Source organism: Nannospalax galili, unplaced genomic scaffold (assembly GCF_000622305.1).
Source record: "Nannospalax galili isolate Female #2095 unplaced genomic scaffold, S.galili_v1.0 scaffold835, whole genome shotgun sequence".
NCBI classification, from domain to species: Eukaryota; Metazoa; Chordata; class Mammalia; order Rodentia; family Spalacidae; genus Nannospalax; species Nannospalax galili.
The window spans coordinates 630,113-645,120 of record NW_008336306.1 but is presented as its reverse complement, the minus strand read 5'-3'; the positions used below and the strand labels follow the sequence as shown (position 1 = coordinate 645,120).

The 15,008-nt window shown below is 39.1% G+C and overlaps 1 pseudogene; it reads left to right on the top strand.

Moving 5' to 3' along the window:
* Positions 1-6,467, top strand: part of LOC108490717 — an 8,879-nt pseudogene extending 2,412 nt beyond the window's left edge.
* The last annotated feature ends 8,541 nt before the right edge of the window (positions 6,468-15,008 follow it).

Below are 15,008 nucleotides of genomic sequence, written 5' to 3'. Positions count from 1 at the left end.
TAATTAAATTTTTATATCTATATATAATAGTACATGTCATAAAAATCATGTTCTATGAAATGCTAATAAAATACTGTTAAATATAAAATTTATATTAGGGCTGGAGTCCTTTTAATATTATATACATTATGCTGGGCATAGTGATGCATGATAATCCCAGCACTCAGGAGGCAGAGGCAGGCAGATATCTGTGAGATTGTGGTCAGCCTGTTCTATATAATGAGCTCCAGGCAGACAGCAACTATGGAGACCCAGTAAAAAAATTCTCTGGCTCTCTCTTTGACTCTGTCTCTCTATCTCTGTCTCTGTGTCTGTCTCTGTCTGTCTGTCTCTCTCTTGCTCTCTGTGTGTGTGTGTTTGCTATAGATAATTGTTTTGAGAGTTCCTTTCACATAGAGCATATTAAACCAATTTGAGCACTTTGGTGAGATAATGGAGGTGACCAATGGTCTTAGATCTTTCATTGGGAAAACTAAAAGGAGTTTTAAAGTTTATTTTAAAAATCTTTTTTAAAAAAAAGACAAGATATACATAGTTGTACATTATGTTCAAGGTGTTATCTCCTTGATCCTTGTCTCAATGCTCCTTCTATGTCAGGGTCCCTATTTTTTATAAGTAATTACAAATTACTTTAAGAGATGATACACAAATTCCAGGGTGGAATTGTTTCTACTGGATAATTGCCTTTGTCTGAGATGTTAAACTCTTGATTCCAATGATTAAAAGAATCACCTATATCTGTGTTTTAAAATATATTTTGTATGTATATGTATATATGAAAATAAATGTTAAGGATTTTAAGACCACTGTAAATATATTATATTGAATTCCTGTGGATTTCATAAAATACATCTTAATCATACTTAGCCCCCAATTCCCTATCTGCACCACACCCATACCCACCCACAAGACTTCATGATTTTTTCATATACAGTAAAGTCTATCAAGTCAAGTTTCTGTACCCAGATGTCCCTCAGTGTGAGTTCCTCCACTGGAGCCTGTTCTGACTGTGTAGGGTCCCTCCATTAAGGAAGACCAAGTCTCCCTTACCCAGCAGTGATCAGCTTCCAGTAGTTCCTCTGCAAACTTGTGGTCTCCTGCCAATTTCTCCATCTCTATTTGGTTTTTGTCTGATTGGGTTTGCATGGGTCTTGTGCATGCTATATCACTATTGCTATAAGTTCATATTAGCAAGGTTGCAGGATGTAGTAAGACTCTGTTTCTATATAGTAATGCACCTCCTCCTCCGGCTCCTATGCTCCTCTGCCCCCACTTCCACAGTCGTCCCTGATACATGCGTAGGCAAAGTTTAATACAGAAGTGTTGTTCAGAGACCAACACTCTGCAGTCTCTTATTTTCTACATTTTGGTCAGTTGTGACCTTTGTGTTTATTGACCTTTGTCTCATGAGGAGACTTAACTATTCTCCTACCCCCTCTTCCACTGTGCTCTCTGAGTCTTTGGTGTAGAGGTCCCATTGTAGTTGTGTCACTTAGGGCTGGGCATCTCACAGACACTTATATTTTGTGTGTGACCAGTTGTGAAATTTCTGTCTATTACAAATAAGCTTCTTTGATGAGTGATGATTAGAATATTGTCTATAAATATATAGAGAAAGGGATAGTAGGGGATAGGGTTCACCAAGGGTGAAGTGCATAAAGTGAGGATACTTTACTGGGAGGGGAAAAGGGGGATTTTATAAGGAACAATGGGTGTAAAAGGGAAGGAGCTTGAGAGAGGGGGAATATAGGAAACAGTTATCACCAAGGGGAAAATGGGGGAAATACGGATACTCATTTGGGGGGCAATGGGGGAGGATTAGACAAGGGTAGAGAGAAAGAGTGTGAGGGGAGAGATAAAGCTATGTGGTGTGAAAAACAATACACATGCAATATCTATACATGAGTGCACATGTACATTTGTAAATCAAACTGATTTACATTGGTTACACTAGTTTACACTCTCATCCACAGTGAATAAGGTTCCCCTTTCCTCACATTTACACCAGCATTTGTTGTTATCAGTGTTCTTGATTATATCCATTCCGATTCAAATGCTATGGGATTTTAATGTCATTTAAATTTGCATTCTTTTACATGCTAAGGTTATTGAACACTCTTTAAAGTGTTTCCAAGCTATTTGTATTTCCTTTTTTGTAAACTTTCTTTTTAGTCCTGTAGGCCATCTTTCACATTGTGTTGCTTGTATTTGTGGTGTTGAGACTGAATTCTTTGAATAATCTCATTATTAAACCTCTGTTGATTGTATTGCTTGAGATTTCTCTTGCAGTCTGTGGCTGCTGCATCACTCAACAACCAGGTTCCTTTTCATGCTATGTGTTGATTCTGGGTCTTATTTACTGTTCTCCTTCAGTTCTAGTCTGAAATCACCAACTGTAGTATGTGGAGCATTCTACCTACATTTCCCTACAGCCATTTTAGCCTATCAGGTTGAGATCTTTGACCCATTTGAGTTGAATTTTGTGCACATTGAGAGTTGGGGATGTGCTTCATTGTTCTACGTGTTGGTATAAAGGTTCATACCATGATTTGGTGAAGAAGCGCTCCTTTGTCCATTGGCTATTTCTGGCGTATACAAAAAACGACATATCTATATTTGTGTGAAATAGTATCTAGGTGATCTATTCATGTTCCATTGAGCTATGTGTCTGCTTTTTCCGGAACTGTGCTGTTTTTATTTCATTGGTCTACTACTCATGGTGATTACTTCTACCATATTGTTTTTGTTCAGGTTTGTTTTCATTGTCCTTGACCTTTTCCTCTTTCATATTAATTTTAACTTTTTTTTCTCTATGTCTGTGGAAAACAACAGTAGAATTTTGATTGGGACTGCACAGATATCTCTAGTTTACTTTTGAAAGGACAGATATTTTCACCATTAATCTGTCATTCTTTGGGCCTGGAAAACGTTTCCATTTTTTGGTGTCTTCTTTAATTTTTTTCCTCCAGTGTCTGAATATTTTCAATATAGAATTATTTATCATTTTCTTTTAAAAATATTTTATTTATTGTTTTTATTTTCTGTGTATGAGTGTATTGCCTGCATGTATGTGAGTGCACCCATGTCGTGCAATACCACGGAGGTCAGAAGAGGGCTTTGGATTCCCCTGGAACTGGAGTTAAGGGTGGTTTGTAGACACCATGTGTATGCTGGGAATCGAACCCAGGTCCTCTGCAAGAGCAGTCAGTACTCATAACTGTGAAGCCATCTCTTCAGCCTGTCTCATTTTCTTTTTTAGGTTTATTCCTTGGTATTTTATTTTTTGGCCACTGTTAACATAACAGATTACTTAATATTTTCATATGCTTGCAGTTGGTTTTATATGAAATCTATTGATTTTTGTGCATTTTGTATTCTGCCATTTTGTTGGAAATGCCAGCTCTAGGAACTTTTTCATTGGAATCTTTAAGTCTTTCATTAATAGAATCATATCAGCTACAAATATGGATATTTTATCTCATTTTGGTTTAGTATCTCTTTTATTTCCTTCTCCTGTCTCATGGCTTAGCAAAGCATCCTCACACTGTATTGAATAGAATTGCAGTAAGTTGACACATGTGTCCTGTTTCTGAGTGGAAATGAGGTTTTTCTCCATTCCGTTTAATGTTAGATAAATGCTTGTTATGCATAATACGAATTACTTTAAGATAGTCTCCATCAACCTTGAACCTTTTCATACTTTGATCATGAAGTGATGTTGATTATTGTTGATGGTGTTTTCTATGCCTCATGGGATAATCATCTTATTTAAGACTTTGATTCCGTTCATGTACAGTATTGCATTCATTGATTTACATATTTTACATCATCCCCATATGTGGAATGTGACTTACTCGATCATCATGAATAATGTGTTTGATGTGGTCTTGAATTTCTTTTTCATTTTTCTATTAACAAATTTTGCACCTCTGTTTTTCGCAGAGATAGGTCTATACATTGTCTCTTCTGTTGTGTTTTTCTCTTGTTTTGCTATCATCAATACTGGCTTGATAGAAGAGTGTGGAAGAATTCTTACCTTTTTTCATTTAATGGACTACTTTGTGAAATATGGGTCCATTAGTTCCTTGAATATCTGTTTGAATTCTGTAATAACTCCAACATGCCCAGGCTTTTGTACATTGGTATACAATCTATTACTGATTTATTTTATTACTAGTTACAGATGACTAGTTTTCAATCTATTTAAATTTGTGTTTCATTTGGTTTTCAAAATTCAAATTCCATGAAACCTCATTTCAAAAGTCAAAATGTTTAGCAGTAGAATCCAAAGTATTTGACTGGTAATTGGGAGATATGTGGGGGGAAAATAAAGATGACCTTTTAGTGTCACCTCATTTACACAGTGAAGGAAATTATTGTCTAGTGTGTTTTGAAAATGTGACAGTTACTGTATTAAATTATAGAGGAATTTCACTGTTGACTTTCACTAGTGCTACAGCATGGAGCGATTCTTTTTGTTTTCTTGTGTGTAGTATGATTTTCTTTCACTGAGTAATCCAGTTTCTCCTTTCTATCTTCAAGCCTTGTTTTTCTGTGTTCTCTGTGAGGACAAGGATAAGGTTAGTCACTATAAGGAGCTACAATAATATAGAAAACAAAATAAAAAATTTACATCAGGGGCTGGAGCGATGGCTCTGTGGCTAAGAATAATGGCTGCTTTGGCGGAGGACCCAGGGACAATCCCAGCACACACATGGCAGCTAGCTATCATCAGTTACTCCAGTTCTAGGGGAATGCGACACCATCTTCTGACCTCTGAGGAATTTGTAAGACATGGATGCACTCATGCAAATGCAGGCAATACACTCATACATGTAAAATTAAAATAATTTTTTAAAATTAAAATTTTACATCAATCAGGCTACTAGATGCTTACACATCCTTGCCCTATGTATTGGTTGCTTTTATGTTGTGCTAGAAATATTGACCAAGGCAATTAATAGAAGGAAGAGTTCATTTGAGCTTACAGTTCCAAAGGGGCAAGAGTCAATCATGGTAGGGAGGCATGGCAGCAAAAATGGCTGGAGGAGGAGCGGAAGCTAAGCTCTACATCTTCAAGCAAGCACAGGAAGCAGGAGAGTGACTGGAGATCTGGCAAGGCTTAAGAAACCTCCAAGCCTGCCCCCAGTGACATGCTTTCTCAGCATAGCCACACCTTCTAAGACTTCCAAAAACAGAGCCCCAACTGGGGATAAAATGTCCAAATACTTGGCGCCTATGGGGAACACTTTCATTCAAACCACCACACCTACAGACCCTTATTCTGTCCAACCTGGCCATGGCCAGTTCCTTTGTTCTTCTCTCTAAGGTCATACAGCAAATGATGGAAGACAGAGTTGTTGCCTGCCCTGGGAAGTTCTGCATGTCATCTTCTTTTACATCCATAGGGTATCTTGTGAACTTTTGTTCTGTACCACCTGTTTTCTGAGCTGATTTCAGGCAGTCACCATCAGCCCTAGGAGTTGGGTGTGGGCAGTGTGCAGACATAGGGTCTCTGAGAATGTTGGCTGCTCCTGCTTCCTCTTCTGAGCCTTCAATCTAGCCATCAGTGCCATCTCTCACATCGAAGTGACAGTCTTCTGGAAAATAGCAGTGATTCTTCAATGGAGAAGGTCCTCACTTGTCAGTACATGGTCCCTGCATCTGGAACATGTGCAATTATGTTATCCTTTCTGAGCATGCTGTTGGTGACTCTTATGGTGGTGGCCAGTATGCACATGGTATGTCTCCTGCACAGACACCATGTGGCCTGCGTTCTCTCAGGGACTCTTGCTCTGGGTGCTATCAGACAAACCATATAACATATCTTTATGTGAATTTGTTATACTTTATACCATTGAGAGGGAGGGGAGTGACTTACAAAAAAACAAACACCCAGTGGCCAGCTCTGTGCCATGGCTCAGAGCCCGCCATTCCATTGTTGCTTCCGTGGCCTGCCCATAGTCACTGCTAGTCTTTGCCCACACCTTGTGGGCCTGCAGTCTCACCCCAGCTCAGTAATGCTGAGCCATTCCGTTCTTGCACACCCAGCTGCCAGCGCCTTCCTGGCTCCTCTCCAAGGTGCACAGAAAAGCCTCTCCCTCTATGGCTAACTCTCCACAATCAATTCTCCACAGCAGGCCCCACCCCTCGGAGGAGCCAGGCTATTTGGGGCACACCATGAGCAGGTCCAACATGTTTGCAGCTCCAGCCTTACCCACAGGTCCTCTCCTTTAATGAGGGCTACCCACAGCATCCTGGTTTTGGTGGCCACCTTCATCCCCCTTTACCTTCTCAATTCCATCTACATATTTTATGACACAAAGTCGTTTGGCTCCTACTTATGGCTGCAACACATCAAAAAGTTTCTTGTTACATCTTTCCCTGCCCTGAGATTCTTGGTACTGGTCTTCCAAAACTCCAGAGCCCAGGGCTCCTGGTTTAGCTGCTGTGAATGTCCAGCCTGATTTCTGATCCAAGGATGGACATCTATCTCCCCTCACACGCTTCCCGCATCCCTCCACAGACTTTCATAAAAACTTGTAAGTTAGCTGGGTATGGTGGCACACACCTTTAATCCCAGCACTTGGAAGGCTGAAGTAGGTGGATATCTGTGAGTCTGCTGCACAGGGAGAGGCTGTCTCAACTCACACACCCACACTTCTAAAAAATTCCCATTAAGTTAAATCTTGCATGCTGTGGAGGACCTCATAAGTCCATCAAGGAGAGATATTCTCAAACCAACACATGAGACAAAACACTAGGGTTTTAAACATATGATACTTGGAGGAACAATATTATATTTTCATGTTTAATATTTTTCTTATATTTGATGGTTTATATGTTTGACATTTATATAACGAATTCTGATCATTTTCACCCCCTTTTTCCTTCTTAATTTACTCCCTTTCCCCCTGGAAAATGCTGAAACACTGAAGATAATAACCATCCCTCCCCTACCAACTGTCTCATGCAGCCCAGGCTGCCTTTGATTTCCCTTTGTAGCTGATGATGGCCTGAAGACTCCCACTACGATCTACCTGTAAAAGGCTCCAGTCTTTTCCAGTAGTAGTAGATAAAGAACTAGCCTTCAACACATGAACTTTGGGGGACACATTTAACACCCAAACTGTAGCAGACTTCAATAAATAATTTTGTCAAAACAAGAAGCTGAACAATGGACTATACAGTCTGATTTGTGTCATTAAATGTCCTTCAGTGTGGGTCCATCCACTGGACCTTGGTTAACCTGCCAAGAGTTCCATCCCTGTAAGATACTGTCTCTCCCTCTCCTAAGAGTCATCAATTGCCAAAAGTTCCTTAGGTTGAGTTGGAATTTCTTACCCACTTTTCCATGTATATTCTGGGATTTTTTTTTGTTTGGGTTTGCATAGAACTTGTGCATGCCATCACTATTGCTGTGAGTTCACATGAGTAACTGATCAGCTATAAGGAAAACTCAGTTTCCTTGTGGTCATCCATCCCATCTGGCTCAATGATCTTTCCACTTCCTCTTCCACAATGATTTTTGAGTCTTGGGAGGCAAAGGTCCGAAACAGCTGTCCTACTCAGGGATAAGCACTCTGTGCCTCTTTTTCTCTGCACATTGGCCAATTGTGTTCATCGCCATCTGCTGCATAAGGAAACTACTCTGGTGAGAGTTGAGAGATACATTTATCCTATGTGTAGAAGTTGCATTGGAGAGGTTGAGTATGTCACAGACACTTATTCTCTGCATTTGAGCAGTCCTGGAACTCTATAATAGTCTCTACCCAGGCTACTGAGGCACTCTCCAGCAATATCAGCAGGGTGGGGCCAACACCCAAGGAGAGCCAAAGGGAAAGGGATGGACTGCTTCTGACTGGCCAGCAGAGAAGTCCTGAGCTCTGGAACAGCTGAACTGGAGATGAATCTATCATACAATTTTAAGTCTGTGTGACTTTAGAAAGTCTAAATATTACAGTTGAGTATTCTTTTATGTTATAGGATTACAGTAACGATAAATATAACCAATTATTAAAAAACTATGTGTAGTGAGCCATCAAAATGGCTGTTAGTGAGTGTTTACCACACAAACCTGGTAACATAAGTCAACAGACTGCCTAAAGAATTTGAGAAAATATTTGGAAGCTATACTTCAAACAGGAGTTAGTCTCTAGAATACATAAAGAACTCCAAAAATTAAACATCACCCTCATCCATTGTTGGTGGAATTGCAAACTGGAGCAACCACTGTGCAAATCAGTAGGGAGAATGCTTTAAGAAACTAAAAGCAAATATACTATGTGACCTAGTTATACCACTCCTTGGCATATACTGAAAGGACTCCTGCTACAGAGATACATGCATAACTATGTTTGTTGCTGCTCTTTTCACAATAGCTAAGGAATGTGAGCAAGATAAATCTCCCTCAACTGATGAATGCACAATGAAAATTTACACAATTGAGTTCTACTCAGTGGTAAAGAAAAAAATGAAATCATGAAATTTGCAGGTAAATAGAGGGAACTAGAACTTATACTAAGTGACACAGACTTGGATAAACAAGTGACGTATGTTCTTTCTCATTTGTAGATCTTAACTCCAACTCATTAGATGTGAATATATATCCTTATGTAACCCCAGGAGCAGGAATAATAGAAAGTAATCATGGGAATAAATAGATAGGAGGATAATAGAAGACAGGTGTTATCATAGGGGAAATGGAAACAGGGGCACTTTAACTGGGGAGGAACTAGGGAGAGTTATGCAGGGAATGAAAGGTGAGATAAATAATGCTTAGATGATGTGAAAAACTAGAGGGAAAATATTAATTAAAAGTCATACTGGACAGGTTCTCAGGACTGAAAACCAGTTTCCTTATGTTTTTGCTCATGAACTTGCAACGATGGGGTCAGCATGCACAAAACCCATGCTAACTCAATCAGACCAAAAACCCAGCATCAAACAAGGAAAATGGGCAGCAGGCCCCAACCTTAGCCAAGGAACTATTGGCAAATGATTACTGCAGGGTGAGGGAGAGTAGATCTTCTTTAGGGGAATGATTCTGGATAGGCTGACTAGACTCCAGTGGATGAACTTGCATGGGGGGGTGGGGACATATAATTCAAATGCTTGAATGGGACTTAACATATATGACAGAATACCTGAAATCTGGTGTGGGGGGGAGTTGGAGTGTGGGGTGGGAGTAAGAAGTCTAAATTTGATTAATGTGTACTGTAAAAATGGACAAAACAATAAAATTGGAGAAAATAGATAACAAATAAATAAAAATAATAAATAAATAAAAAATAATACTGTGGCCAGGGCTTTAGTCCCAGCACTCAGGAGGCAGAGGCAGGTGGATCTCTGTGAGATTGAAGCCAGCCTGGTCTACATAGTGAGTTCTAGACCAGCTGGGGATACAGGCAGACCCTGTCTCAAAAAGACCAAAAACAAAGTACTGAAAAACACAGATACGTGTGTGTGTGTGTGTGTGTGTGTGTGTGTGTGTGTGTGTGTGTGTGTGTGTATGGGTATAACTGAAGACTGTATAATAAAAACACAGCACCAGGCAAGAGAAACCTCCCTTCAAGTTGTTGGTCAGGATAGTCCATGAGACACCAAAATTAACGTAGGCTATTGCCATGGGCCTTGTTTGCCTCCCAGAATTTGAAGATAAGACCCTATTGATGAAGAGAGGCCCTACTTTGGACACAAGACTTGTAGCATGCAAGCTGGGAACCCTCCTCCCTGAAGACTAGTTCTTATGATCTCAGAGGATACTATGAAAGCTGCTAAGAGAAAAAAAACCCAACAAATCAATGGCCCTATTCAGTTGTAAAGCCTAATAAACAGCAATGACTGCCCCATCAAACTATTTCAATTGGAGCAGTAGTAGTACTTTTTGTTGGGAGTAGTAAACAGCCGTCTAATTGGAATTAAGACCCACTCAATGGGAGGGAACTCTTGTGCCTTACTTTAAACATAGCCAAAAATACATGGCAGGAGTGTTCATAGATTCTAGAAAAATCCTACTTTTGCTACATCCCTAGACCAGTATAAATTTTTACTACATTCTAAATATGCATCTTTAGATTTATAGAGAAGTGTAGCTCTAACCACTCATCAAAGAAGTTTCTTTTTGCAACAAATGGAGACGAACACAGAGTTCCACAACTGGTTAAATGTAGAGAATATTTGTCAGATGCTTAGCCCTAAGTAGCACATCTTCAATACAACCTCTACACATGAGACTAATCATCTTTCAACTCTCACCAGAGAGGTTTCCATGTGTAGCAGGTAGTGATTAACACAGAAACCAACAGCTGGCCAACCCACAGAGAACAAGAGGCTGCAGAGTGCTTATTCCTGAAAAGTACATCTATATCAAACTTCTGCCCCACACCCTCAGAAATCACTGTGAAAGAGGGGCCAGAATGACTGTCAATGATTGTGGTGGTGGATAACCACAAGGAGACAGAATTTTCCATGCAGCTGGTTAGCTACTCATTCGAACTCACAACAATGGTGACATTATGCACAAGCTCAAACCAGAAAAAAATCCCAGCATAGACAGGAGGAAGTGAACAAGCTCCAACCTGATCTAAGAAAATTGTGGCAACAGATGGCTGCTTGGAGGGGCAGAGAAAGTCTCTTTCAAGCATTAGACTCTTGATAGGTTAACCAGGCTCCAGTGGATGAACCCACACTGAAGGATATTTGGAAATACGATTTAGACTCTATAGCCCTTATCATATATAATAGAGTGCATTAAATTGGGTGAGAGGCAATGATGAAAGTGGAAATGGGGGAGAGGATCTAAATACCATAAAATTATATTGCATGAAGATCACAAAAATTCAAGTTTGAAAAGTTAAAAAACTGAAAAAAAATAAGACCAGCATAAAACAGAGAAATGTGCCTAATCACACTTCTCACTGGTGTCCACAATTCCTGTTATGGAATCTGCATAGTAATGAAGAATTGATCTTAAATATGCTGTGTATCTATACAATGTGGTATTATTCAGCTAAAAAGAGCAGTACCCTGTCTTTTGAAGGAACATGGATGGTGTTTTAGATCATCATTTTAAAGGAAATTAAGCCAAACTCAGGTAAGTATCGCATTTTCTCTTGGGTAGACTCTAGAAAAAAAGATTAAATTAGGTAGGAGAATTTTTAAAGATTTATTTTTATTTTTTAATTATGTATATGCATATGTGTCTGTGTGTAGGTATGTACATGTGAGTACAGTGCTCTTGTAGACTAGAAGAGGGAGATAGATTACATGGAGCTGGAGTTGCAGATGGTTGTGAGCCTCATGATGTGGGTGCTGGGAACCTGTCACAGCAGCAAATGCTCTTAACTGCTAAACATCTCTCTAGACCCCAGATGTGGGATTTTTAGATATGACAAATGAAATGAAAAGATGTGTTAAGCAAGGAAATAGAGAGTAATGAGTGTCTAGATAAAATCAAAGTACATAATATTCAAGTGTGAAAATATAATAAGACAAGTTAGTTTACCTAATAGATCTGGGTTCACAGGAAAAGTGGTGACTTTAAAAGATGCTGAAGCATTAATACTAATAGAAGATATTTATTTCACAAATATTTACTTGGGTTTTTAAAAATTATTTTATTTACTATTTTTATTTTATGTATATGAGTGTATTACCTGCATGTATATAAGTGCATACATGTCATGCTGTGTCTGTAGAGGCCACAATAATGCATCAGATGTCACAGAACTGGAGTTATGGATGATTGTTAGCTGCCATGTGGTGTTCAAAATGGAACCTTGATCCTCTGCAAGAGCAGACAATGCTCTTAACCGCTGAGCCATCTCCCCAGTCCCTGATTACTTGAGTTTTGGGGAGGGAGGGTTCATGTACTACAGTCCACATGTGGAGGTTACAGGACAATTTGTGTGTATCAGTTCGCTTTTCCCACCATGTGGGTCCTGGGGACTGAACTCAGGTCATCAAGCTTGGTGGTAAGTGTATTCACTTGTTTAGACATCTCATCAGACCCAGATTAATAGAATATATTTAACCATGTCACAAACTATTTAACAGCAACATAAAAATACAAAAATCTATGGTTACATTTGGCCAAAATATACTATGATTTCTCAGATGAGGTATTTCAACATAAAATAAACAGTTGTACATTTTTCACTCCCATTAATCAGGTACTTTATACTAAAATCATTACACATATATACATAGCTACATACACCAACAGACACACACAATTATGTAGATAGATGATTGATAGATGATAGATAGCAAGAGAGATAGCAAGATAGATAGATGATGAAGTTTGATAGATGATAGATGATAGAGATGATAGATTAGATAGATAGATGATAGATAGAAGACAGATAATGATAGATATATGATAGATAGAGATAGATAATGATAGATAGATTATAGATAGATAGATAGATGATAGATAGACAGACAGATGATAGATAGAATATAGATGATAGATAGATGATAGATGATTGATAGATAGATAGATGTGGGGACCTAAAGGCCCCACCTTGCGTAGGTCTGAAAGGAAGTTACTGGGGGCGTGGCCTGGCTTGCTTTGAAAGTCTGAAGAACACCCTCGGGGGGGGAGGGGGGAGTTCCAGGTGCCTTTATAAGCTTTGTAACACCTGCAATAAATGAGTCCCTGCTTGACTAGACTCCCCGTTGCATCTGAGTGTCCCCGGGTAATGGGGGCGGCGTGGGCTCGTGAACGGCGTGCTTACTCATCCCCAATCATCACCTCCCCGGGGGTTGCTGGTTCGAACCCCCAGCAGATAGATGATAGAATATGGAGATGATAGATTAGATAGATAAATAGATAGATAGAAGATAGATAATGATAGATGATTGATAGAGGTAGATAATGATAGATAGATGATAGAAGATAGATGATAGGTAGATATAAGATAGATAGATAGATAGATGATAGATAGACAGAAGATAGATGATAGAGGATAGATAGATGGATGATAGATGATGACTGATAGATAGATAGATGATAGAAGATAGATATTTATGTATAGATAGATGATAGATAGGCAGTCAGACAAGATGATGATGAAGAAGAGGAAAGATAGATGATTCATAGATAAGTAGATGACAGATAGATGATAGATAGATAGATGATAGATAGATGATCAATAGAAGGTAGAGATATAGATGATGGATAGATAGAAGGTAGATAGGTAGGTAGACAGACAGACAGATAGATGATAGATAGATAGATAGATAGATAGATAGATAGATATTCACTATGTAGTGTATGTAGTAGCCCCGCTGGCTGACCCAGAACTTGCCTGGCAATCTAGGGTGGCCCCAAACTCACAGAGATCTAGCTGGGCCTCCTAAGTGATGGGATTAAAGGTGTGCACCACCATGCCTGGCAGCATTTTATATTTGCCACATTGTGACATCTTGGGATCTTCATTCAATCTATGAACAAACTTTTGCTTTATTTGTAAAGTGACATATAATGCAGTAGGGAAAATGAATTAACTTCAGCTTCAAAAGTAGATTTGTTAACTACAAAAGTTTATTTTTCAAGATAAGATGCAAATTGGTAAGGATTTTATATATACAATGCCATTCATGTGAAGTTTAAATATATACTCTGAATTCTGTGCAATTTTTTTGTGTATGTGTTTGGTATATGTATGTGTGTGGGTGCACATGAGTGTGTTAGTATGTGTGCATGTGTGTTGCATGCCTGTAGATGTTAAACTTTGCTGTTGGGGGTCCTCCTCAATTGCTCTCCATCTGACTTACTGAGACAAGGTCTCTCACCTGAATCCAGAACTCTCCAATTTGTCTATTGTAGCTAGCCAGCTAGCCCTGAGAACCCTGACTACCTCTACTCATGCTGGGATTAGGGGGGCGCTGCCACACACACTTGGCATTTCTGTGGGCACAGTGGAACCAGGACTCAGGTATTCACGCTTGAGTGGCAAGTGCTTTATCTGCTGATCCAACTACCCTATTCCCCAGATTCTATATTTTTATAGTTGAAATCTCCATGTATATTAACCTGAAAAAGAAAGGATTGTGAAACATTCATGAATGTTTGACCCTGGAGGAAAAAAGCATCACTGATAATTAACCTGGGTTGTGTGTAATTGCATAGTTCTTTTATTTAAGGATTACAATATATTTTGAGTAGCAATATTTCAAAACAAATTTTTGAGCAATTTTTAATCTTACTATTGTGATGAGCAATTTTAAAATAGATCTATAGTGCAAACAAAGTGTTATAACCATGACTGATCCTTCTGCTGTGATATAAAAATAATATCACAGCCTGACATCGTGTACTTTGTGGAATGTAAAGAAGTCTAAAGTTCAAGAACAGGAGGCACAGATGCCTCCAGAGGAACAGCGAGCCTGTTCTCTGGGGTTCTGCTCAGTGCATAGCTTGTTTTGATAGCTTTGGTAATTCCCACCACCTGCACGAAAACTTTTAATGACTCTCACATCCAGAAGTTTACTTTCTATGCAGTTCAACTTGGGGAAAATGCACATCCTCATACAGAGACTTCACACCCTTACTCAACTTACCCAGTTATCATGAGAATAACATTGCATCTGGGAGAGTTATTTTCCCTTGCTCTGGGCACATCAAAATGAGGCACAGTAAACAAGATCATTGAAGCCATGAGAAACAAGCTGGTCCATGTCCACTGGGAGGAAGAGTCCTGCCATTCTGTCCCTGATTTAGTCATGGCTCATGCTAGGCAGCTTTCCCAAGATGCTTCCTTGTCAGTGGGACTCAGACTGCCTTGAGTAAGTGCTCCCCACACTCAGCCTTCAGAGAGAGAATGAGGTAAGATGACCTTTCCACTCTTTCTTTTCCCCATTCTTCCCCTTCTTAGACTTTTTTCAGATTTGATTTCTCTCATACATTTTATACATTTTTTAGAATAACTATATTTCTAAATTCCTTATTTTTCTTGGCAATGTTTCTCTTTACTTCTTTTGATATTTTCTTTCTTTATTAA